Here is a 26451-nt window from a genome sequence, read left to right on the forward strand (position 1 = left end):
AACAATAGAGTGAACACATTGTCCAGGCACCTCCCATAATGGGAGGATGCCTTTTATGCACAGAGCATCATAGCACAGAGAGCCTTAATAGAGAACAGGTGTTCTGCTGTTTTAAGTATGTGCAGGAAGCGGGGCGCGCCTCCTAAGATCATTACCAGGAGACCTGCCAAGAGGATGCAGGTTCTTAGCAGAGAAAGGAGCCGCTGATCGTCTGGAGCCACGGACAGGGTGAGTAGTACCAGTGGAGCTGTGTGAAAGGTGCCGGTCTCCCTTCACAGCAGAGACCGAACCCGCAGCTGAGGGCATGATATAGACTTGTCCTCTACGTTTTACATTACTCCAGCTTTTCCTTTTACACGTCCTTAGTTCTCTACGATACTCTGCTCTCCTTCAAGACCTGTTTTACAATTTCTACATTACTACGTGCTTATCCTTCTAGACCTATTTTTTGCCTTCTACATTATTCTGTGTTACTCATTCTAACCCTGTTGTATGTCTTTTACATTAATAACTGCTCCTCCTTCTAGATCTACCCTCCTGCTACATTACTTTGTGCACCTCCTTCTAGACCTCTTGCTCACATTGTATATTACTCCATGCTAATCCTTCTAGAACTGTCCCCATCTTCTAATTACTGTGTCTTCTTTCATTTAGACTTAGGCTATATTCACACTTAGCGGTTTTTACCGCGGAACCGCCGCGATTTTGATGCTGCGGGTCCGCAGCAGTTTCCATAGCGTTTACAGTAACATGTAAACCCTATGGAAACCGCAAACCGCTGTGCACATGCTGCGGGAAAAACCGCGCGGGAACGCAGCGGTTTACAACCCGCAGCATGTCACTTCTTTGTGCAGAATCGCTGCGATTCTGCACCCATAGGAATACATTGAACCGCTTACTTCCCGCATGGGGCTGTGCCCACGTTGCGGGAAGTAAGCGGATAATGTGCGGGTGGTACCCGGGGTGGAGGAGAGGAGACTCTCCTCCAGGCCCTGGGAACCATATTTGGGGTTAAAAAATAAAAAATCTGGTTATACTCACCCTCTGATGTCCGGAGCTCCTGGGCGCTGCACGCGGCCGTCCGGTCAGAGTTGCTGTGCGACCAGGACCTGCGGTGACGTCGCGGTCACATGACCGCGACGTCACGAAGGGTCCTTCTCCCACAGCATCTTAGGAACCGGACCGCCGGGTGCAGCGCCCAGGAGATCCGGACATCAGAGGGTGAGTATAACCAATTTTTATTATTTTTAACATTACTATTGATGCTGCATATTGCTGCATATGCAGCATCAATAGTATAGGTGGAAACCCGCAGCGGAAAACGCGGAACAAACCGCGATAAATCTGCAGGGAGAACCGCAGTTGTTTTGCCCTGCAGATTTATCAAATCCGCTGCGGGAGAACCCGCAGGGACCCGACGCAAGGTGTGAACATAGCCTTATACCCTGCCTTCTACATTACTCTGTACTCCTCCTTCTAGACCAGCCTTCTTCTTTCTAAATTACTCTTTGCTCCTCCTTATAGACTTGTCCTCTACCTTCTACATTACTTTGTGCATGTAATTCTAGACCCGTCCTCTTCCTTCTACTTTACTCTATGCTCCTTCTTATAGATGTGTCCTCTACCTCCTACATTACTATGTGCATCTTCTTCTAAACTTGTCCGCTACCTCCTACATTACGCTGTGCTACTCCTTCTAGATTCATCCTCTACCTTCTACACTTGTCATTGGTCTGTTTTCTAAATATATTCTCTGCATTCTACATTACTCTGTCTCCTACTTCTAGACCTCTACCTTCTGCATTGCTCCATACCCCTCCTTCAAGACCATTCTTTTATCATGTACATTACTCTGTGCACCCTCTATACTTGTCCATCGCCTTCTACATTACTTTGTCCTCCTCCTTTTAAACTTTTCCCTTGCCTTACACATAGATGGCCACTCCCTAATGTTCCAAAGTGTCTCCTTTTTTGCCGTCACACACTTGACCTGGATCTCCACATACCTCAATAATCTTTTGTTTAGTTTCTCCCAGTCCTACAACACCTCCATGTCTTGCCCTCTCCCTGTTGATTTCCCTCAAGGTTCTCTCCTGGGAGCGCTAGTTGTCTCTATCTAGATCTTTAGCATGCTATATCTTACTGAATCCCAACCTTCCAAAACCACTCTTATGCTGACGACACTCAAATTTATTTCTTTGGCCACGTTGTCATCTCTGTGGAGTCCTAAATTTCTGAGTGTCTTTCCTCTAAAACTTAGCGTGAGAAAAACTGAATTCATTATTATGTCTTCATCTCAACTGCTCTTCAATTTCCAAGTCCACTCTTTCAGTCTTGTAACGTGGTGCGGGACAGTAACTGTGGGCAAGGTGCTCGTCTCTTATGCCCTGGCACTGTACGTATATGAAGGTGGAGGTCTTGGCTGGGTGTGGTGACTTGTGCTGTGGGAACATTATGCCCTTTCACGCTGCATGTAATCAATGACTATGGTTGGCCAGGATCAGATCTTTGACAGTTCAATGAGGGAGACCATGAGTCAAAAATAAAGTTATTACTAAACGATAACTTGGTGGGAATTATATATAGTAGATAGCGGGTACACAACTTTAGGAATGTTTTCTTTACAATACGGAGCATTTTCCACATACAATTTCAATTCCATCCTCTTTATTCACTGGTTCTCTGTCTTCACCATTCTTCTCTACTTCACCACAACCCCAGCTCAGTGCTGCAGTCCAGTTAGCAAAACTCCTTTGCTCAATCTGCTGTTCCACGTCTTCTTTGCCCTCTAGGGAACTATATTGCCAGTATAGCGGGTACTTATCTTCTCTGTCCCTGATGCTCTGGAACTCCAGCCCACTATACTCTCTTCATCTCATGTTCTCGGTCACATCATGGCCCTTTATCTCTTGGAGTTATAAACTGTGGGCCATACTCCTAGATGTGCTCTCCCTCGATCCATCTACAATTGACCACTTGACCACTCAGCCTTTTGGTCACGGCTCTCCTACTTTTCGTTAGGATCTCGCTAGCCTCTGTCTTTGTCTCATCTCACGTTATGGACACACCAGTCATGCGTCACTCCTCAGACCAGAACTTAGGTCTTCTTTCTACGCATACGGAGTCCTTTCTGATGTTCTGACCGGACACTGTTTTTGTCCCTTCATCTTAGCTCCTCCAATACTGGGCTAATCTCAATCGTTAAATAACCCTAACAGTCAACACACAATGCCAACATTATTAACACATTACACCATAAAACAATACAATTGTTCTTCACGAGGCAACGTGGGCAATATGTCCATCTTCATACAAGCTCTTGCCATTTCTTAAATTTGCTTTTTTATTTTTTGTAAAATGCCAATAAGACAAAAATAGACGGCACTATCTGAATAGCTGAGACATCCAAAAGTTATTCTCTCAGGTGTTTTACGACCAAATTATTATCAGCCATGCTGCATGATCATGGTGCTCTTCCAGAAAACAACAATGTAATGCACTTCTATTTGTGAAGAAAAGAAGAAGGCACTCACCGATCTTAAACTTCCAACTCTTTATTGTGAAATCTTCATTTAAAATTCATGGCCGGGAGAGTGAGGAATGGAGCTGTTGTGAGCAGGGATAGACGACGGCCGTTTCGCGCTGTGCTTGCGCTTCCACGGGTCCCGGCCATGAATTTTAAATGAAGATTTCACAATAAAGAGTTGGAAGTTTTAGATCGGTGAGTGCCTTCTTCTTTTCTTCACAAATAGAAGTTTTTTTATTTTTTGACTATTCCAAAATATTCCAGTACATGCCTTTATCATCCTCCATTTTGACTACTATGACATCATCTCTGGTGGCCTCACCTAAAACTCTGGCGCCCCTCCAGTCCATCCTTAACTCCAAAGACTGGTTAATCCAAAGTTCTCCCCTCATACCTTTACTCTGTCGATTCTTGGTTACAAATTGTCGAGATAATCGAAAATAGTAGCACAACCTACCGGTACCCTTCAGATATATCTGCCTTAACCTTTTGCTTCTTCTTCCAGTCCTCATGAAAAATTTTGAATATTTCTCTTGTGTGTCCCCCAAACTTTGTACTTCACTACCCCAACGCACATAACTCCCGCTACCGCCATCAACCATTCTGTTCCAGAAATAATCTATCAAACAATCTCATAATCCAACACTTTCCAGCTATTTCTATTTTTGCAAACTGAGATCAAAGAAGCCCATACAATCTTCGTACCTTTACTACTTCCCAGCAGAAGATCTAACGCCTGTCTACAAGGCAAGTAAGAAAAACCACATCCCTCTGTTCACTCCTGAGCTCACAGTAAAACCTCATTAAACTTCTATCAATTGGGCTTGGATGAACCGGCGTCAGTCATTTTGGCCTTGTTCTCCACATGTAACATATTCTACAGAACCACAACTGACATCACGATTCCCGGAAGATCTCAGATGTGTGAAATTCACAGAGAGTACGTGTGGGCACAGTGTGACTATAATGATCTCCTTACATCTCGTCCAGCTCTGAGACTCTAAGGTTTTCTCCGGTTTAAGGTCTCTGCTGTGGAGAAAAGGTGAAGTCAACCTCACAGGATGGAGGGCTACTCTTAAGTGTTATATCCGCCTTAATACATTTTAAGGTTCCTTGGGCTGTTTTGAAAAGGAAGACGAGATGACTTAAACCTTATGACTCACTCCACACTCTCTGAGAGAATTCTAAGACAAATTTTTTTTTACAAAGTTGGAATTTTAAAGTTGTAGGAAAAGTTTTACAATCAATTGATTTTTCATCTTTTAACACCATTTTGTCTTTGGTTCCAAAATCAGAACGGAATACAATATTGTTACATGGTGGGGTTCCAGGTGCCCGGATAGAGTTTCTAACCATAGTATTTTTTGCAGAGTTGGTTCAAAAGGAGCCTGATTCAGCGGCCACATCGGTATCTGCTAGACCAAAGCGCTGCAAGCCTCTTCTCATTTGCTGGAGACTCTTTTGATTAGTTGACCTACGAAGATTCATTGTGCATTGTGCCGCAGTGTAATAACATCACGGAACTTACTAATCATAAGAAGAAGCACCACAGATGCTGGCAGGTAATAATCGGAGATTCGAAAGGCTCCAATTCAGGTTCTGCACATCATTTTGCTAAATTAATAATTTGTATTAGAATTTTGCAATTTTTTAATCTATCCACATCCTCAGCGATTCTACTACTGAGAGCTATCTGATGGAGACAGAAGGGCAACTGTGGCCGAAAGAGAACATTTTTGGCTGACATAGGGGCATATTGAAAGATGAAAGAAATGTATGTTACAGGGGCTATTTGTTTGGCCAAATGTGAGTGACCAGGGGCATCTGTAGGTGACCGAAGCCATTAAAGCTGACCGAGATATTTGTGGCTTATAAGGAGGCATGCAGACTGAGAGCGGGCTATTGTAGGTGAAATAGTGGGCAACAAGTGGACATCTGTGATTGATAGAGTGGCACTATGGCTGACAGGCAGTATTGTTGTCGAAGTTGGGGAGTAATCTGCAGCTGACATGAGGGCAATTTATGGCTGACGAGGGGGCTCTGATGTAACACCCCAGGTAACCGGTTGTTACAGTGATGTTGCCTTCCTTTCGGGGAGGGCGATATCATGCTTGGAGGCAAGGGGGTTTCCTTTACCAGGTAAGGCACCCACATACAACACATTCTGAATCTAGTCAAGAAGGGGGAGTTCAGGACCCGGATTCAGGGGAGCTTCCCTCAGCTTTAAGTATTCTGGTCTGGAGAAGGAGTTAGTTCAGTTAGGGAGAGACACTGAGGAGTGAAGAGCAGACGGCGGAGCCGTGCAGCCAGGCTTGGAGCTGCAGCTCCGGGCTATGAGGAGAAACCCGAGGGGGTGAAAGTGGTGGAGCCAAAGAGGGAAGGAGCACAGTGGAGAAAGCAAGGGGCTCAGAGGGGAACTGTGACCGGGCACCTTCAGAGCCACAGCGCAGGAACCAGGCACCGGGAGCCCGAGGCTTTGTTGTACTCTAGGACACATAGCAGAACCGGAGGGCATTAGACTGTACGTTACTTGCCCACACCAAGTCTGAGGTGAAGCAGTATCTTAAGAGCCCGGGTCATGATAGAGACCCTGTAAAACGGCTCACACTGCCCACCATGAAGGCACCAGCCCCACGACAGGAGAAGAAAGGAGTACCTTTCCAGCAAGCTTCAGGCAGCAGGGACTTCACACATTAGCGCAAGTAGGAAAGGCTTACGGACCTCACCTGGAAAAGGGAATTTGCCTATTGCCTCCAAGCCGGCGGGACCACATCACCACCTGTGCCTGGTACCCTGGACTGTGGACTGCTACCACCAGTAAACCAGGTAAAGACTTTAGAACTATGTGTCCTCCATTTATTTGTCGGCATGCACCACCCTTGCCCACACACCTTGGAGCCCTGGGGAACCCGCTTCACCTGTGGGAAGCGTCTCCATCTTGCTGCAGCAACATCACCCCACAGGACCCCTTTAAGCAGTGTCAGTCCCACTGACCAAGAACCACAGGTGGCGTCATGAATAAACTTTATTACCAAATGACCTTTAAAGACTTTTCCCCTTTTAAGTGAGCGCCCAGGGTCATGGACCGGGTCGCAGCCACTGTGACATCCCCTTTAAGAACGACCGGACCCGGTACCGAGTATCCCCATTGCCCTGATGGGCGACTCACTGAAGCTTACTGGGAATATTGTGGATGACACGTGGGGCAATTTATTTTTTTACAATAGGGCCTCTCTGATTGACAGGGGACATCTGTGGAAAGTAGAGGGGGATCAAGACTGATGATGGGATTGTGTCAGACATGGGGTGAATTCTGTGGCTAACATGGGCAGTAATCTATGGCTGACTATGGGGCATTGTGGCCCACAAAGGGACATATGTGGTTCAATGGAGGGACCATGGGTATTGCAGCAGAAATGGGGGGCAATTTGTGGCTGATATGGAGGTTATTGAGGCTGATGGGGTATCATTTTACGATGTCAGGGTTGATCTATGGCTGGCAAGGAGGCATCTATGGTTATCAGTGGTTCAAAAGATGTCATCCTTGGCAAGCAGAGGGATGTAAGATGTTTCTGAAGAAATGGGGGCAATTTGGGGCTGATATGAGGGCTATTGAGGCTGGCGGGGTATTGTTTGAAGTGAGGGTTGATCTATGGCTGGAAAGGGGGCATCTTTGGTTAGAAGGGGGCATCAGTGGTTTAAAAGAGGGCATAACTGGCTAGCAGAGGGATAGAAGGTGTTTTTGAAGAAATGGGGCCAAATTGGGGCTGATATTGAGGTTATTGAGGCTGGCGGGGTATTGTGTTTGATGTGAGGGTTGATCTATGGCTGGAAAGGGGGCATCTTTGGTTCGAAGGGGGCATCAGTGGTTTAAAAGAGGGCATCCCTGGCTAGACAGAAGCTGTTTCTAAATAAATGGGGACAACTTGGGGCTGATATTGGGGCTATTAAAATTGGCGAGGTATTGTGTCTGACATGGAGGTCAATCTATGGCTGACAAGGGGGAATCTGTGGTTGGAATGGAACATCTATGATTGTAAATGGAAACATCCTTCCGTTACCCAAATCTTCTCCCATTTTCATCCCTCCGAACTCTGGAAACGCCACCGCCCCTCGCCCACAACCGCTGCTGCTGTACTTAGCTTTGTAAAGTTTGTGCCCCTCGCCCCCTCTTATTCCGTCTCCACTGATTGTTTAAGAGACTCTGTGCAACAATGAGATTCTGTTCTTCTTCTCTTCTCTATCTCTTAATATAATTATCAGCCTTTGCTAAATGTTCAGGATTAGCGCAATCAGCGCTCAGCGTGATGCCTCATTGTGGACCGCAGGACACGAGCGTCGAGGAGACGTGGCGTCTGCTCCCATTCGCCTCTTAGCGCATATGTGGCTTTTACGACACAATTTTCTGTGCTCCTTAAATTATTCCTGCAAGGAAATCACACATCCAGGGACGGCCGAAGTCAGAAAGTGTCAGAGTCAGAGCCGAAGTCTAATACCAGGCAGGACACAATGGCGGGATCCAGGCGATATAATAGAGGGGCAGGTTTAATTACCCCCTCCCCCGGTCTAATGCATTTCCCCAAGGGTCCGAAACGCACTCATCTCCGCTGCATTAATATCCCGGTGAATGACCAACATCTCAATTTGCCTAAATCTCGCTGTGACATTAATTGGAGCGTAGAAAGCGTCTCTTTGTTGAGTTCAGAAATGGATCTTAAGACCATGGAAATCTTTTCTGGAGCCTCGAGATTTAGTCCCGAGGGCCCCAAATACAAAGGCATCTAGGATTGTGGGAAAAGACGAATTGAATGACATGTGGTCCTCCTACTCTTCTACAGCGCCCATTCACCCCGAGCCTGGAGATGCTGGACACATAGGGAGTACACACAATGCGGAGATGTACGGCGCCACATGGGCGCCGCTTATCTCTGATCAGCTGAAGTCACCAGTCAACTTCTGATTCACAGAAAATAAGTTCTTCAGTAACCTCAGCAGCTGCAGAACATTAATTTAATAACCCAAGTGCTGAAGAACATCAATATGCATGTACACACCTCAGCTGCTGCAGAACCTCATAACACGCATCTTAGCTACTGCAGAACATTAATATAATAACTCAACTGCTGCACAAGTGCACACTTAAGCTGCTGCAGAACCTCATAATACACATCTGAGCTGCTGAAAGGCTCATAAACACCTCGGCTGATACAGAACATCATTATACACACCTCAGTTGCTGCAGAAAATCATAGTGCACACCTCAGCTGCTGCAGAACCTCATAATATACACCTCAGCTGCTTCAGAACTTCATAATGCACACCTCAGCTACTGCAGAAAATCATAGCGCACACATCAGCTGCTGCAGAATCTCATGATGCACACCAACTGCTTCAGCACCTCGAAATACACACCTCAGCCTCTGCAGAACATATTAATATGCACCTCAGCTGCTGCAGCACCTCATAATGCACACCTTAGCTGCTTCAAAACTTCATAATATACACCCCAGATGTTGTAGAATATCATAATACACACCTCAGCTGCTGCAGAACCTCATTAAGCACACCAGCAGCTTCAGCACCTCATAATACACACCTCAGCTGCTGCAGAACATCTTAACTGCACCTCAGCTGTATAATTTAAAAAGAGAAAACACAGTAGTTTGACAATAAATGGCGTTACCCAACCACTAACCATGAGTGGAGGAAAAGTTTTGGTGTTATCATTCATATTCTCTGAAAAAAGGACAAGAAAGAAACCACCGGAGCAATAGGCGGAGGATGGGCATGACTTTGGGGAGGGCGGATCTTTAACTCCTGCAGTTTTTGTGTGTATAGCGGTGAAGATTTTAAGCAAGAGTGATGTTGCTTTAAGACTGAAGGATATGTTTGCGCCTGGTGTGTCACTGTGAGGAGGGTGGGGCTTATATAAGTGAGGTTAGGCTACTTTCATACTTCCGTCGGTACGGGCCCGTCGCAATGCGTCGGGCCGACGTACCGACGGACGTTGTGAAATAACTGCACGACGTGGGCAGCGGATGCAGTTTTTCAACGCATCTGCTGCCCATTCTGCAGCCCGGGGAGGAGAGGGTGGAGTTTTGGCCGCGCATGCGCGGTCGAAAATGGCGGACGCGACTGTGGAGACCAGACTGAACCAAAGGATCCATTTTGTCTCCCAGATGAAATCTGCTTCTGCACAGCAAACTTGACATTTCCTTTTATAGAAGTAATCACGCGCGCATTTCTCCTTGATATTGTAGCCTTTCACCCACATACCAGATATTGTAACTTTTCACTAGTATAGATTTGCTTTGTAAGTGATTATGAAATATGAGCGCTTGTGCGCATGTCTGTAAATGCCTAACTTCTTACTATATAAAGAAGGGGCAGCGCCCAGTGAGGCAGGCGTGCTCCAGGGCTACCCCTGTTTATGAACACACAACCTTTGTGCTGCGTGTCATTTACTTGGATTCCTCAATCCAGGAAGCCAGGGACGGAAGAGGACTCAACATTTCTTGGTGCCCGAAACAGGGACCCGAGGCGAGAGTGTCTACTCGAGATTCACCTGCGGATACGGACAACGGAGATCTGGGATAATGGACGGCAAATGAACTGAAAAACCTGGCCAGGTAAGAGACATTATTAGTTCTCTTTTATCTGCCCTGTATTATCCGAAAGATCTCTACGAGCCGTGTCACGCTGGGTTAGTCTAGTAGTGAGTAGATACCTATAAAACTCGGGTTACCATATTGTATAGATTTATGAGTCCTGTCCCTGGCAGTGTGTGAACAAGTGTGAAGGTTGTGGCATGTTATGAAAGAAGGATAAAAGTACGTAGAACAATAAGCCGAAATTGTTAGGACAAGTCTTATTAGTGAAGTCAGCCTAACTGGGTCATGTGGTTGCGTCCTTTCGGGGAGACCTCCGCCCATGCTTGACTCTCTTTGAGAAACTTGTTCCTTCATTTTTGGATAAGAGTTTGATAGAATGAGCCCAGGACACGGGTCCATGAGCCTGGGACAAGTATGATAACAGAGACGGAGAGTTTGGTGATCTGTTTGGTGTTGCTGATCCTGTTTGCGTGCATTGTAGGAATCAAGTTTATTCTGCACATTAGAAAGAACGGAGCAAATCAGCCCTTCAATATCTTAGCTCCCTAGGAAAGAAGACAACGAGACATCACTCTAGTGAGGTGATTGTCCAAACGTCACCTAGGATAAGTGTAGCTATTATTGAAAAGAAAAATGGGAAATAAACAGACAAAATCCGTCTTAGGACAAGTAGAAGCAAAAGATATCATACAGGAAATATGTGGAAAGACAGTCAGAAGGCAGATCAGAAGGGGAAGAGAAAAATTGGGAATTTCAGAAGCACTTATGTTTAGCACTGAATGGGAAAGACTGAGTAAAGAACGAGGTGGAATTATCAAAGACAATGGGTGGGAAGAAATCATACACTGTATGATAAAGGTCTCAAAAACAGCTAAAGAGGAGAATTGGAAGTATGATCCAGACACTTCCAAATGGAGTATGGGTACGGGAAAATGTTGTGCCACGACTCATTCAGTTCCTCCTCCTTACCTAGATCCGAATGTTCAACCATTTGTATCTTCTGAAGGAGGACAAACCAAACCAAATTTATATCCTGGGTTAAATGGGGTGGAAGGATGGGTGTGCAAAAATTGTGGCCAGCAGAATCCAGACTGGAGAACTGAATGTTCTGCCTGTGGGGCCCCCAGAGGTCATCAATTGTTAGCTCCTGTTAGGATAGTACCGAAACCCTTCAGAGAAACTGGTGTAGATGGAGCAATGGCAACTAGATATCACCAAACCCGACAATACTTCCCTTGGTCCCCCGCTGAAGGAATGTCTCTTCTACATAATGCACCAGATCCTACCCAGTACCCAGTTAGATTCGCACAGTATATACAGCAAATTATGCAGACTCATGCAGGAGTCTGGGCAGATGGAGAGGAATTATGTAGAATGAAAATGACTCCTGGTCTCTTCCAGGAACTGCTAACACATCTACAGGGACACAGGCCACAGGTGGGACAGGAGCTACAAGAGGGACAAGCGGGACAAGGTGCCTTACAAACGATAGAATCAGGAACACAATTTGTAGACCATTTAATAGTTTTCATGAGGCAGAAACAGAGGCAGAGAGGAACAACGGGAGTGGTGGCTCAGAGACCTGGACAATCGGTAGATGAATATTATCTAGGGGTAGAGAATAATTTTAGAGATGAAGGAATAGATCTAACCGCTCCAGGAATGATGAGGTTAATTACAAAAACCTTTATAGATGGATTGTCTCCAAAAGTAAAGGAAAAACTTAAGGCTGCAACTCCTGATTGGAGAACCTTGGAAGACCCACACTTGGCCAGGCAAAAAGCCGTAGGGATAGAGTTGGATTTAAGAGAAAATCATAAGCCTGTCAGAATAGCGCAAGCAAACACAACAGGTGGAAGGGCAAGACATAATTTTCCCTGTCATTACTGCAAGAAACCAGGACATTTCCAGAGAGAATGTAGAAAGAAGCAGGCAGACATAAAATCAGGAAAATTTGTACCAAAGAATAAGCCCTCAGACATCCAACAGACATCCATAGTGGATGGTCCCATACCAGATTCAGATTGACTCAATGTGTTACAAACTTCCCTACCAGCTAGAAGACCTATAATACAGGTGAATGTAGGGGGGAGAGAGATTCCATTCTTGATAGATACAGGTGCAACTTCCTCAATTTTGAATCAAGATTTTCTTCCAAACCCGGAAGATATTTCACAACAAACAACTTTTGCTGAGGGTTATGATGGGGTAATTCGAACACTGCCATATACTGTGCCCCTAGAGGTCTCATTAGGACCTAAATGTTTTGCATCCAGATTTTTGTATGCCAGAGGTGCCCCAACATGTTTGTTGGGAACTGATGTCTTGAAGAAATTAGAAGCTAACATCAATTTTAGGGAAGATGGCACAGTTATACTGACTATCCCTGATGATGCAGAAATATTAGAACAATATGTTAGAATTCAGGCTTTTGAGGATTATGCTGAAGAAAAAGAGTACACCACAGATCTAGACCTCTCAATGGTCCCAGAAACACTGTGGGCACAGGGTGACACCGATGTGGGACTATTGCATATCTCTCCTGTAAAACTATCTGTGCAACCAGGAACTGTTCTCCCACAGCTCAGACAATACCCTGTGAGTGCCCAGCAGGAACTAGCGATTACAAAACAGATAGAGGGATATAAAGAGAAAGGAGTTTTGGTAGAGATACAATCACCTGCTAACACTCCTCTGTATCCAGTCAAGAAGAGAACTCTTGATAAGGGTTCTATGCCCAAATATCGTATGGTACATGATCTAAGAGAAATAAACAAAGTTCTAGATCCAATCACCCCAGTTGTACCCAATCCTCATACGTTACTATCACAGATACCAGCCAGTTCTCAAGTATTTACTGTAATAGATCTTTCAAATGCATTTTTCTCGGTTCCTTTACACCAAGACAGTTGGCATTTGTTTGCATTTACATTTAAGGGCAAACAGTTGGCGTGGACACGCCTTCCACAGGGAATGATACACTCCCCTACTCTTTATTCAAATGCCCTACAAACAGTCTTTCAGAGGTTTGAACCCGAACCACAGGTAGTAATTTTGCAGTATGTGGATGACCTACTACTTTGCTGCCCAGATCTAGAAACTGCAGAAAGGTCCACTGTGAGTTTACTATGTTTCCTAGAAAAAGAAGGGTGTAAAGTGAATAGACAAAAGCTACAAGTTTGTCAGACCAAAGTGGTCTTTCTAGGTCATTGCATTTCTCAAGGTAAAAAGCATCTTACACCTCAAAGAACTGAAGCAATAAGACAGATGAATGAGCCTAGAAATCATAAACAGCTACGAGCATTTTTAGGAATAGTGTCTCATTGTAGACAATGGATTATACATGCCAGTCAACTAATGCAACCACTGTATGACTGTGTAAAAAGTGAACCTTATTTGTTGACAAAAGAAGGTCAGATTTCGTTCCAACAATTAAAAGATGCCCTTGTTTCAGCTCCAGCGTTAGGGCTACCAGACTACACCAAACCGTTTCAGCTTATGGCTGCAGAAGTTGATTCCCATGCTACAGGAGTTCTTACCCAGAAGCATGCAGGGAAACAAAGACCAATTGCATATCTTTCAGCAAGGTTAGATCCCGTAGCTAGAGCAGCGCCAACCTGTGTACGTGTAGTTGTTGCTGTCTCACTATTGTTGGACAAAGCATCAGAAATTGTCCTAGAGTATCCACTCACAGTTCAAACTACACATGATGTTTATGGGATATTAAACCAGGTCCAACCAAAACACATTTCCATGGCCAGACATTTGCGGCTGCAGTGTTCTTTGTTGCTCCCCTCTACTATCACATTTGCTAGGCTTCAGACTCTCAATATAGCTACACTGCTACCTCTCGAGTCTGAAGGGGGGAATAAGGACACTGATCCACACGCAAATTTTTTCCCTACAGATACACATGATTGTACAGAGCTCATTTTACAAGAAACGGTAGGCTTACCCAATGTATCCGAAACACCACTTCAAAATCCAGATTTAGAGCTGTTTATAGATGGTAGTAGGTTTGCAGATGACACAGGTAACTTCCATACAGGGTATGCAGTTGTGTCAGAATCTGAAACTCTCAAAGCAGAACCACTTCCACCGAAACAGTCTGCACAAGAAGCAGAACTAACAGCATTGATTGAAGCTCTTAAAATAGCTGAGAACCAGACAGCTAATATATACACTGATTCTAGGTATGCACATGGTATTGTGTTTGATTTTGGAGTAATCTGGAGAGCTAGAGGTTACATGACAGCGTCAGGACAACCTGTAAAACATGCTTCTCTGATCAAACAGATCTTAGAAGCTGCACAAGAAACAAAAGAAGTAGCAGTAATCAAGGTAGCTGCACATGTGAGACTCGACACTAGGGAATCTAGGGGAAATGATAGGGCTGATAAAGCAGCCAAAGCAGCAGCAGTCAAACCCTTACAACAGGTCCATACTGTAAACCTCACAGAAAATACTGAAGATAGACTGAGACAAGCACAGGAAGATGCAGGAGAAGAGGAGAGGGACAGGTGGAAAAAGGAAGGGGCAGAAGAACAAGAGGGAATTTGGAAGAAAAATGGACTAATATGTCTACCTAGAGCCTGGTACCCGATAGTAGTTGGTGGACTGCACCACCCTACTCATGTGTCTGCAAATGCAATGACACTACTGGCAAAGCAAGTCTGGTTGGCTCCAGGTTTTGGCAACTACGCAAGAGACTATTGTGCTGCATGCGCTATATGCCTGACACATAATCCCGGACAGACAGCAAAGACCCCTATGAAGCACCACGTCCGACCTCTCTACCCGTTTCAACGGTTGCAGATAGACTTTATCCAGCTGCCAAAGAGTAATGGGTATGAGTATGTGTTGGTGTGTGTGGACATGTTCTCGGGGTGGCCAGAGGCCTATCCAGTTCGGAAGGCTTCAGCTAAAAACACTGCTGTAAAGCTAGTTACCGAACTGGTGCCCCGTTATGGTCTCCCTGAAGTGATCGAGTCAGATAGGGGTACTCATTTCACTGGAGAAATATTTCAAAATGTACTAAAAATGTTGGGTGTTGAAAGTCAGTTACACACTCCGTACCATCCTCAAAGTTCTGGTAAGGTGGAACGCATGAATGGAACTTTAAAATTAAAAATACAGAAAGCCATGGCTGAAACAGGAAAGCCTTGGACAGAATGCCTTCCACTGGCCCTTTACTCAATACGCAATACCCCAAGGGGTAAGACTAAACTGTCTCCATATGAAATTTTGTTTGGCAGGACTGCCAATTTAGGATGTTATTTTCCACAGCAACTTGTGTTAAATATTGAGTCATTGACTTCTTATGTGCAAAATCTTCAGAAACAATTAACTAAGGTGCATGCACAAGTTTTTGCTTCCCTTCCAGATCCTGACAACACAGAAGGAAGTCACAAGTTGGAACCAGGTGATCAAGTCTATGTAAAAAGACACACCAGAAAGGCTCTAGAACCAAGGTTTGACGGACCCTTCCAAGTCCTGTTGACAACACCTACATCAGTCAAGCTTGAAGGAAAGGCATCGTGGATACATGCAAGCCATTGCAAAAAAGCAGTATAAACTCATGATATTGATGTTAATAATGTTAACCACAACGAAGGCATGGGAAAGACTAAATTCTTTAGCCCCTTTGAACAATAGATTCGTACAACATCATAGAAAATTAGTGCACGACTTGTTAAACAATACACAAACCCTGACAGATTGTTGGATCTGTACCCATTCGCCGGTATCAGCCACAAGTATACCTTTTCTAGCAGTTCCCGTATCAGCAGAAGAAATATTCGCTTGGCCTAATTGTTCAGACAACCTGGCCAACAACCAAACTGGTAATACTAGACTATGGAATACTACAATCGCCATACCAATTGTGGGATGGGTAGAATTTCCTTGGTGGCAGGGTAATCTCTCAGGGAGTAGTACACATCTACAATATTTGGCCTATAAGGGTGGAGCCTGGGTCCCTAGGAATAAGACTGGATTAACTAATTTAGGACAGGTCCCCACAGAAAATCTACAGCTCAGTTTCAGTACAACCGCCCCTCCCTCTGATGCTTTCAAACCTGTAGTATTGGAAAGATACATACATAATAGAAAATGGGAACATTCTGAGTTGTTCCCCCAAGGTGATGCAGACAGTTGTACAAGTAAGCTGGGGAACCTGGTTTGTAATGAATCCAATGAGTATGTCAACGGAATGCCTGTATGTGGGAATCCCGCAGCCGGGTACTGTAGCCCCTTGGGACAAAAACCCTCTTGGTGTATGCTTCAAAATGTATCTAGTTTTGTGGATTTGGCTCACAGATTGGTATTGCAGCACTCAGCTCTATGGGATCTGCCTGAAGGTACATTTTGGATATGCGGAGAAGGAGCATATAAATGGCTTCCCGTAGGTATAAAGGGTACTTGTACATTAGGACGCCTAACCCCGGCTACTTTCATAATTTCAAATAAACAAGTGAATATGCAAGCCGTGCCCAAGCACACACTGTATAAAAGAGCTGCAGATAACTCACCACGTCCCTCGGGGAGGCCGCATATAGTACAAATGGGAATTCCCAACAAAATTGCTAGTACCATTTTTATTTATCCTATGTTAACACAAATGTGGGATAAATTAGTTAGAGCCACGGATTATCTAGATCAGGGGTCCCCAACTCCAGTCCTCAAGGCCCACCAACATGTCATGGTTTCAGGATTTCCTTAGTCTTGCCCAGGTAATAATTGCATCACCTGTGCAATGCAAAGGAAATCCTGAAAACATGACCTGTTGGTGGGCCTTGAGGACTGGAGTTGGGGACCCCTGATCTAGATGATCAGATCTGGGATATATTGAATATACTAAACACTAGTGTAGCTGTACAGAATCAGCTTATAATAGTCGTCAACCAACATACCCTGGTATTGGATTACCTAACTGCCTCACAAGGGGGTATGTGTCAAATCATTGGACCCACCTGCTGTCATTATATAGACCCGAATAGTACTATGAGTATGACATTTAAATTAAAGGACGTACAACGACTCAGAGATCAGTATGACAAAGACAATGACCAGAATAAGGATAGCTGGTGGTCAGATACCTTTTCTTTTCTTAACCCAGCCAACTGGTTCAGAGGGATCGGTGGGTGGGTTGCCGGGATTATGCAGAGCATAATACATATAGTTATGATTATTGTAATCATATATGTGTTATTCAAGATTGTACTCAAGGGTATCTCAGTATGCACAAATAAATTTTGTGTAATAGATGCAAGAGTATAAAGTTTATTATTGCCGTACTAATTTTCTTTTATATTTTAGTATACTGCCGCATAAAGAAGAAAATGCACAAGCTTCATGCAAAAATTTATGACAAATTATAAAAGAATATGTCAAAGGGGGGAATTGTGGGGACCAGACTGAACCAAAGGATCCATTTTGTCTCCCAGATGAAATCTGCTTCTGCACAGCAAACTTGACATTTCCTTTTATAGAAGTAATCACGCGCGCATTTCTCCTTGATATTGTAGCCTTTCACCCACATACCAGATATTGTAACTTTTCACTAGTATAGATTTGCTTTGTAAGTGATTATGAAATATGAGCGCTTGTGCGCATGTCTGTAAATGCCTAACTTCTTACTATATAAAGAAGGGGCAGCGCCCAGTGAGGCAGGCGTGCTCCGGGGCTACCCCTGTTTATGAACACACAACCTTTGTGCTGCGTGTCATTTACTTGGATTCCTCAATCCAGGAAGCCAGGGACGGAAGAGGACTCAACAGCGACGCACAAATAGTTACATGGAACTTTTTTTGTGCCGATGGTCCGCCAAAACACGACGCATCCGTCACACGAAGGATGCGATGTGTGGCAATCCGTCGCTAATACAAGTGTATGGGGAAAAAACGCATCCTGCAAGCACATTTGCAGGATCCGTTTTTTTTCCCAAACGGATTGCGATGGAGCTCTAAAGACAGAAGTGTGAAAGTAGCCTAACTGTGTCTTTTTCTATGAGGAGGGTGGGGGCTGGTCTCTCTCTGTGAGAGGGTGGGGGTTTGTATAGAGGAGGTAAATTTGTCTTTCTGCCTCTTTCTTTCACCAGATGAAATGGAAAAGACATCACCCGCCCTCCCCCCTGTTGTAATCATGGTCCTAAAATGTTTTAATTATTACTTGTATAATGATGAATGAATTATTTTTATTTATATTTATTGAATTTTTTGTTTTGAATTTGCTATTGCATATCTTTTACAATTTTATCATGACTATAAAGAGTTAACATTGGCATTAACCTTTAGCCCAAGGGAAGGGCAATCCTTCAGCCATGGTTCCCTAGAGGTTTCCTCCACAGGGTTTTTTTCCTCTCCTGGGCCCTGTAGGATGACTCTTTGTGAGTCAGAGGTTTGCCAAGTTTAGTTCCCTTAATGCTTTTGCAGGGACTTTTAGTTTATAAGTTTACAAAAGTGATTTATAAAAAAGTGTCAAATATGACTTGGAATTTATAACCCGTCACAGTTTTGCTGTTTAGGAGTCAGGTGGAAGTTGCGGACAAGTTAAGGTGGACTCATTCTAACTAATAGAGGAGGTAAAAACCTCATGGTGGTGAACAGGCTCGGCTTTGGTGGCCAGCCTCAAGGACGTTGTAATGTTAACGTCAATCAGGGGCAGACTCAGTGGTTAAGCACAGGAGTGAGCATTATAGGGTCATTGGTGCCCTGAAAGTTTACTGGCTATGCTTGAATGGCAAGCCAATGTGTGCCGCCTCTTTTATGTCTGTCTGTCCTGGTGATATATGTCAGACAGCTGGGGATATCGCAGTACTTTTGAATCCCAATGTACTAGCACTTCACCTGACTTGTACTGTGGTTGTTTTAATCCTGTGATTTAAATAAAGCTGTGGCCATTTTGACAACCAAAATAATGCGTTTTGTGTATTTATTCTAGGGCCTAGGTTTACTGTAGTTATGGTGGTTTTAAGATGGAAAAAATTCTGCTGGGGTATGTAAACTTTTGAGCACAGCTGTACATATTAGTCACTCTTTAATCTCCACCTTATGGTTAGTGCTTTGAAGGATCTCGGGGTGAGTTGAGGGTTAAGTTTGGGAATCAGTAGCGGAATATTTCTGTTGTAATCTCTGGCCGTTGGCCTCATCTGTTTGTGGCTAATCCTGATAGTATTACACAAATTCTACAATTTCCAGCACATAGCATATAAATAGAGTGGCGCATCTCCCGGGCGGCACAGCTGGCTCTGCAGACACCGGCCTCTCTCACAGCGGGCCTGGCCTGGGCTTAGTATTGACAGGCCATCACTGAGGCCTGCGCGGGTTGGCATGGTAATGATCCTCACATATCTGGGCCACAGACGACTCTTCTGCCTGACATTTACATTGTAATTCTAAACTCGGCTCCGTCTGCTCAGCAGGAAATTCACACATGGGGATTTAAGAAAAACAAGTGGCTTTGCATGTAATCAGCTATTTAATGTTCCACATAAATATCCGAGCTGCTGTAACATCAGAATATTGAAATGTCACATGAGACGCATATATTAACTCTATGGGATAACAGATGATAGTATGGAATTTTGGGGACATTTTTGAGGTTAGGTGTAAATATTTAAACTCACAAGACACTAATGTGGATGCAAATTATACAGTAAATGCTGCAAAGTGAGATGATATATTTCCTAAATGGGACTGAGCAATTTTTCTTACACGTCCCAGCATGCAGTGCTCCTGTTATTATCCAATAGCTTGCCTCTCCCAAACTGAAAGTCCACCTTCCTTATTATCTCCAACTGTCATGGCGGCGTCAGGGTCTGTGGAATACACGGATTCAGACACTCCCCCTTGTGACTCCATAGGTAGCTATCGTTAGCAGAGAGTGACTTGGTCAGGGATAACCAAGGATCCCTAGCCTGAGGGTCAGTATAGGTGTTCATCTAGGAGACAGGAGAGCAAGAGCAGGGAGAAAAGTAACCACCAGACTTCCTGTAGATTGACAAAAACACCTCCCCCCCCCCCATTTTCTGTATAAAGACAACCATCTGACAGCACTTCCTGCAGAACACAAAGACCCACCCCCATTTTCTGCAAAACACAAAGACCCGACCCCATTTCCTGTAGAACACAATGACCCTCGTTCACTCTCCATAATCTTTGAAAATTCCTGGAGAACAGGAGAAGTCCCATCAGACTGAAGAAGAGCAAATGTTGTTCCTATCTTCAAAAATGGAAAGAAGGTGGACCCAGGGAACTATAGGCCGGTGAGTCTGACTTCTATACCAGGAAAGATCTTTGAACAAATTATTAAACAACATGTTTGTAATTACCTGGATAAGAATGAAGTGATTAACCAGAGTCAGCATGGGTTTGTAACTAATAAGTCATGTCAGACTAACTTAATTTCCTACTATGACAGAATCACTGACTGGGTGGATCAGGGAAATTCTGTAGATATAGTATATCTTGAAATTTACTTCAGTTCCAATTTGTTTTATTTTACCAAGGGTAACAGGAGAAATTGGACAGCGAAATGTGTTGTACAATTTGTCCTGAGTACGCCAATACCCCAAATGTGGGGGTAAACCACTGTTTGAGTGCATGGCAGAGTTCGGAAAGGAAGGAGCACTGTTTGACTTTTCAATGCAAAAGTGGCTGGAATTGAGATCGGATGCCATGTCGCATTTGGAGAGCCCCTGATGTGCCTAAACAGTGGAAACCCCCCACAAGTGACACTTTTTTGGAAAGTAGACCCCCTAAGGAACTTATCTAGATGTGAGGTGAGCACTTTGAACCCCCAAGTGTTTCACAGAAGTTTATAATGTAGAGCCGTAAAAATAAAAAAACATTTTTTTTGCAAAAATGATCTTTTCGCCCCCCCATTTTTTATTTTCCTAAGGGTAACAGGAGAAATTGGACCCCAAAAGTTGTTGTGCAATTTGTCCTGAGTACGCTGATACCCCATATGTGGAGGGGAACCACCATTTAGGCACATGGCAGAGCTCGGAAGGGAAGGAGCGCTGTTTTGGAATGCAGACTTAGATGGAATGATCTGCGGGCATCCTGTTGCATTTGCAGAGCCCCTGATGTACCTAAACAGTAGAAACTCCTTTAACTGACCCCATATTGGAAACTAGACCTCCCAAGGAACTTATGTAGATGTGGTGTGAGAACTTTGAAACTCCAAGTGTTTCACTAAAGTTTATAACGCAGAGCCGCGAAAATAAAAAATCATTTTTTCCCACAAAAATGATATTTTAGCCCCCACTTTTGTATTTTCCCAAGGGTAACTGGAGAAATTGGACCCAAAAATTGTTTTCCAATTTGTCCTGAGTACGCTGATACCCCATAAGTGGGAGAAAACTACTGTTTGGGCACACGTCGGGGCTTGGAAGGAAAGTAGTGGTGTTTTGGAATGCAAACTTTGATGGAATGGTCTGCGGGCGTCATGTTGCGTTTGCAGAGCCCCTGATGTGCTTAAACAGTAGAAACCCCCCACAAGTGACATCATTTTGGAAACTAAACCCCCCAAGGAACTTATCTACATGTGTTGTGAGAACTTTGAACCCCCCAAGTGTTTCACTAAAGTTAATAATGCAGTGCCGTGAAAATAAAAAATACTTTTTTTCCCACAAAAATGATTTTTTTAGCCCCCAAATTTTTATTTTCCCTATGGGTAACAGGAAAATTTGGACTGCAAAAGTTGTTGTCCAATTTGTCCTGAGTACACTGATATCCCATATGTGGGAGTAAACCACTGTTTGGGCGCACAGCAGAGCTCGGTAGGGAAGGAGCGCCGTTTTACTTTTTCAACACAGAATTGGCTGGAATTGAGATCGAATGCCATGTCGCAATTGGAGAGCCTCTGATGTGCCTAAACAGTGGAAACCCCCCAATTCTAACTCCAACCCTAACCCAAACACACCTCTAACCACTCCCCTAACCCAACACACCCCTAACCCCAACACACCCCTAACCAGGGGTGAACCTAGCCACACTGCTGCCTGAGGCGAACTTCAAAACGGTGCCCCCCCAAACACATATACACTACAGCCCCCCTATAGGGCTCCCATCTCAAATACAGTCCCCCCATACATTACATGAGTGATAACTATTGTACATTCTACAATAGGTCTTAAATCAGACAGTACAGTCCTCCATACAGTATTCTGGGCACCACAGTGCTCCATACAGAATAACATGCCCCATATATTGTTCCATACAGTATAATGAGCCCCAAATGATGCTCCATACTGTATAATGGCCACACAGTGCTCCATACTGTATAATGGCCACACATGATGCTCAATACTGTGTAATGGTCACACAGTGCTCCATACTGTATAATGGCCAGACATGATGCTCCATACTGTATAATGGTCACACATGATGCACCATACTGTATAATGGCCACACATGATGCTCAATACTGTATAATGGCCACACATGATGCTCCATACTGTATAATGGCCACACATGATGCTCCATACTGTATAATGGTCACACATGATGCTCCATACTGTATAATGGTCACACATGATGCACCATACTGTATAATGGCCTCACATGATGCTCCATACCGTATAATGGGCCCACATGATGCTCCATTGTCACCACCTCGCAGTCCCGGGCGCCTTCTTTCTCTTCCCCGCCTGCTCTTACCTCTTCTGGTCCTGTCCTTAGCCAGCAGTGTCACGCTCCGGTCGTTCGCCGGCGCTCCGGGGTCCGTCCCTGCAGACATGCTGCCCGGGTCCTTGCTCCCATGTCTGCTGCACTTCCTCCTTTCTCTCCCTCTCCTAGGGAGTGCATAGGGGCGGGCAGGCGAGCTCTCTGGCTTCTTAAAGGGTCAGCCCCTCCCTACTCACTGCCCCTCCTCCCAGCCTATCACCTGGAGGCTGGAGGTATATAAGGATCTCAGTCACTCCTGGACGCCGCCTGGGCAACTTCTATTATCCTGAAGTCTCTGCTCCAGGTCTGGTCTAGCTAGGTTTACCAGTCCAATTTGCCTGTCTTACTCTGTTTACCTTTTTCCCTAGGATTGTGTCTGGTCTTCTCAGCATCCTGAGTCCTGTTTCCAGTGCGGTTCCCTGCAGTCTTCAGCCTGCTTCCAAGTTCCACATTCTTCCCCGTTTTTGTCAGTTCATTTCTTCTCAACCTCCTAGGTCGGTTTAACACAGGTTTCTGTCTCATCGGACCCTCTTTTGGAAGTCAAGGGGAAATCCCTGTATAGGGGTCACTCCTAGCCTTGGACTCCTTAGAGGCACCCTGGTGTTTTGGTCCTGTGGCCTTCCTTTGGGGTGTCTCTCCTAGTATATTTTGTATTTCTTACAATAAAGCTTTTTACCTGCTTCCCTGGTCTGGCTCTCCCTTCCTGGTATCAGCAACTGCAGTATTTGCGGTCCAGTGGGTCTACCCGATTGATCCTTCGGTAGGGCGTGACATCCATACTGTATAATGGCCACACATAGTTACTCCTACACACGCGGCTGCACTCCGTACACCTTGCAAATATGGCTCCACTCCGTACTCACGCGGCTCTGCTCCATACACCTCACACACACCCGGCTCTGCTCCATACACCTCATACACACCTGGCTTTGCTCCATACACCTCATACACATGCAGCTCCTTCCATACACCTCATAAACACCCGGCTCCACTCCATACACCTCATACACATGCGGCTCCGCTCTGTACACCTCGTACACATTCAGCTCCGCTCCATACACCTCGTACACATTCAGCTCCGCTCCATACACCTCGTACACATTCATCTCCGCTCCATACACCTCGTACACACACGGCTCTGCTCCGTACACCTCGTACACATTCAGCTTCGCTCCATACACCTCATACACACACGACTGCGCTCCATACACCTCGTACACACAAGGCTCCACTCCATACACCTCGTACACATTCAGCTCCGCTCCATACACCTCGTACACACACGGCTCCGCTCCATACACCTCATACACACAAGGCTCCACTCCATACACCTCATACACACACGGCTCTGCACCATACACCTCATACACACACCATTGCAACCAACACAGCAGAGTCCTTCAATCCATGGAGGTCTCGATCATGTGACCCCTGACTCCTCCCCTCCTATGACCTCATCACAGGTCCCGTTTGCACAGAGCAGCCAATATGTGGTGTGCTGCTCTGCGGGTGCAGGGATGACCGGCTGATATTGCACACCGTGGGTTATGAGCAGTAGCGCACGCACCGCACTAGTGACAGCAAACGTCAGGGATTATGGAGAGGCGGCACCAGGAGTTCTGGCTGCCGCTCTGCCGCCCCCTGTCTTTCAGTGATGACTGTCGCCTGAAGCAAAGGGCCCAACTTGCCTCATGATAGCGGCGCCCGTGCCCCTAACCCTAATCCCAACCCTAACCATAACCACATTCCTTAAACCTGACACACCTCTAACCCTAATCCCAACTGTAAACGTAATCCAAACCCTAACCCCATCTCTAGCCCCAACCCTAACCCTAACTTTAGCCCCAATCCTAACCCTAACTTTAGCCCCAACCCTAACTTTAGCCCTAACCCTAACCCTAATGGGAAATGGAAATAAATACTTTTTTTTATTTTATTAGTTTTCCCTAACTAAGGGGATGATAAAGGGGGGTTTGATTTACTATTTATAGCGGGTTTTTATAGCGGGTTTTTGTTTGGCAGCTGGCACACACTAAAAGGAGCTTTTTATTGAAAACAATAGTTTTTGCATCATCACATTTTGAGAGCTATAATTTTTCCATATTTTGGCCAACAGAGTCATGTGAGGTCTTCTTTTTTGTGGGAAGAGTTGATGTTTTTATTGGTACAATTTTCGGGCACATGAGATTTTTTGATCGTTTTTTATTATGATTTTTGGGAGGCAGAATGAACAAAAACCAGCAATTCATGAATTTCTTTTGGGTGGGGCATTTATACCGTTCCGCATGTGGTAAAATTGATAAAGCAATTTTATTCTTCGGGTCAGTACGATTATAGCGATACCTCATTTATATTTTTTTATGTTTTGGCGCTTTTATACAATAAAAACTATTTTATATGAAAAATAATTATTTTTGCATCGCTTTATCCTGAGAGCTATAACTTTTTTATTTTTTTGCTGATGATGCTGTATGGCAGCTTGTTTTTTGCGGAACAAGATGACGTTTACAGCGGTACCATGTTTATTTATATCCATCTTTTGATCGCGTGTTATTCCACTTTTTGTTTGGCGGTATGATGATAAAGCATTGTTTTTTGCCTTTTTTTATGGTGTTCACTGAAGGGGTTAACTAGTGGGACAGTTTTATAAGTTGGGTCCTTACTGACGTGGCGATACTAAATATGTGTACTTTTATTGTTTTTTTTTATTTACATAAAGAAATGTATTTTTTGGAAAAATATTTATTTTTCTTTATTTAGGATTTAAAAAAATATATTTTTACACATGTTAATTTTTTTCTTTTTTACATTGTCCCAGGGTGGGGCATCACTGTATAAAGTCAGATCGCTGATCTGACACTATGCAGAGCACGGTGTCAGATCAGCAATCTGACAGGCAGTGTAGGAGGTTTCTCAGCACCTGCTCTCAGCAGGCACTGACAAGCCACCTCCCTGCAGGACCCAGAAAGACCCGGCGGCACTGTTGGAGCAGGGGCCTGCAGGGAGGAAACCTTTGGAACAACGTGATCACATTGCGTTGTTCTGAGGGTCTTAGGGAAGCACGCAGGTAGCCCCCTCCCTGCGCGATGCTTCCTATGCCACCAAAACTCTGTGATCTTGTTTGATTGCAGTGTTCTGGAGGTTAAAGTGCCATGAGCGGTCCGTGACCGCTCCTGGCACATAGTGCCGGGTGTCAGCTATGATAACCAGCTGACACCCGGCCGTGATCAGCCGCGCTCCACCCGGGAGCGCGACTGATCACGTATGACTTACTATCCCATCGATGGTCATATGGGCCCAGGTCACCTCGACAGGATAGTATGTCGGATGTCATAAAGGGGTTAACAGGGAAACATGCAAAGTACTACATCTGGGCAATAAAAATTATAAAAGCATATACAGAATGGGAGGAAACGGGCTAAGCAACAGCACATGTGAAAAAGATTTGGGTTTACTAATAGATGATAAACTGAACATGAATCAATAGTGTGATGAAGTAGCAAAAAAGGCAAATACAATTCTGGAATGTATTAACAGAAGCGTACAGTCTAGATCACGTGAAGTCATTATTGCCCTCTACTCCTCTTCGGTCAGACCTCATCTGGAATACTGTGTCCAATTCTGGGCACCACATTTAAAAAAAGAC

At 44.7% G+C, this 26451-nt stretch overlaps 1 long non-coding RNA gene across 1 annotated transcript; it reads left to right on the forward strand.

Moving 5' to 3' along the window:
- Positions 1-32: 32 nt before the first annotated feature.
- LOC138638804 (uncharacterized) lies at positions 33-23486 on the forward strand. The gene is made up of 3 exons (XR_011312549.1): positions 33-228; positions 4897-5088; positions 23174-23486. It is a non-coding gene; the product is annotated as an uncharacterized lncRNA (long non-coding RNA).
- The last annotated feature ends 2965 nt before the right edge of the window (positions 23487-26451 follow it).

The sequence above is a fragment of the Ranitomeya imitator genome, chromosome 5 (genome assembly GCF_032444005.1).
Source record: "Ranitomeya imitator isolate aRanImi1 chromosome 5, aRanImi1.pri, whole genome shotgun sequence".
NCBI classification, from domain to species: Eukaryota; Metazoa; Chordata; class Amphibia; order Anura; family Dendrobatidae; genus Ranitomeya; species Ranitomeya imitator.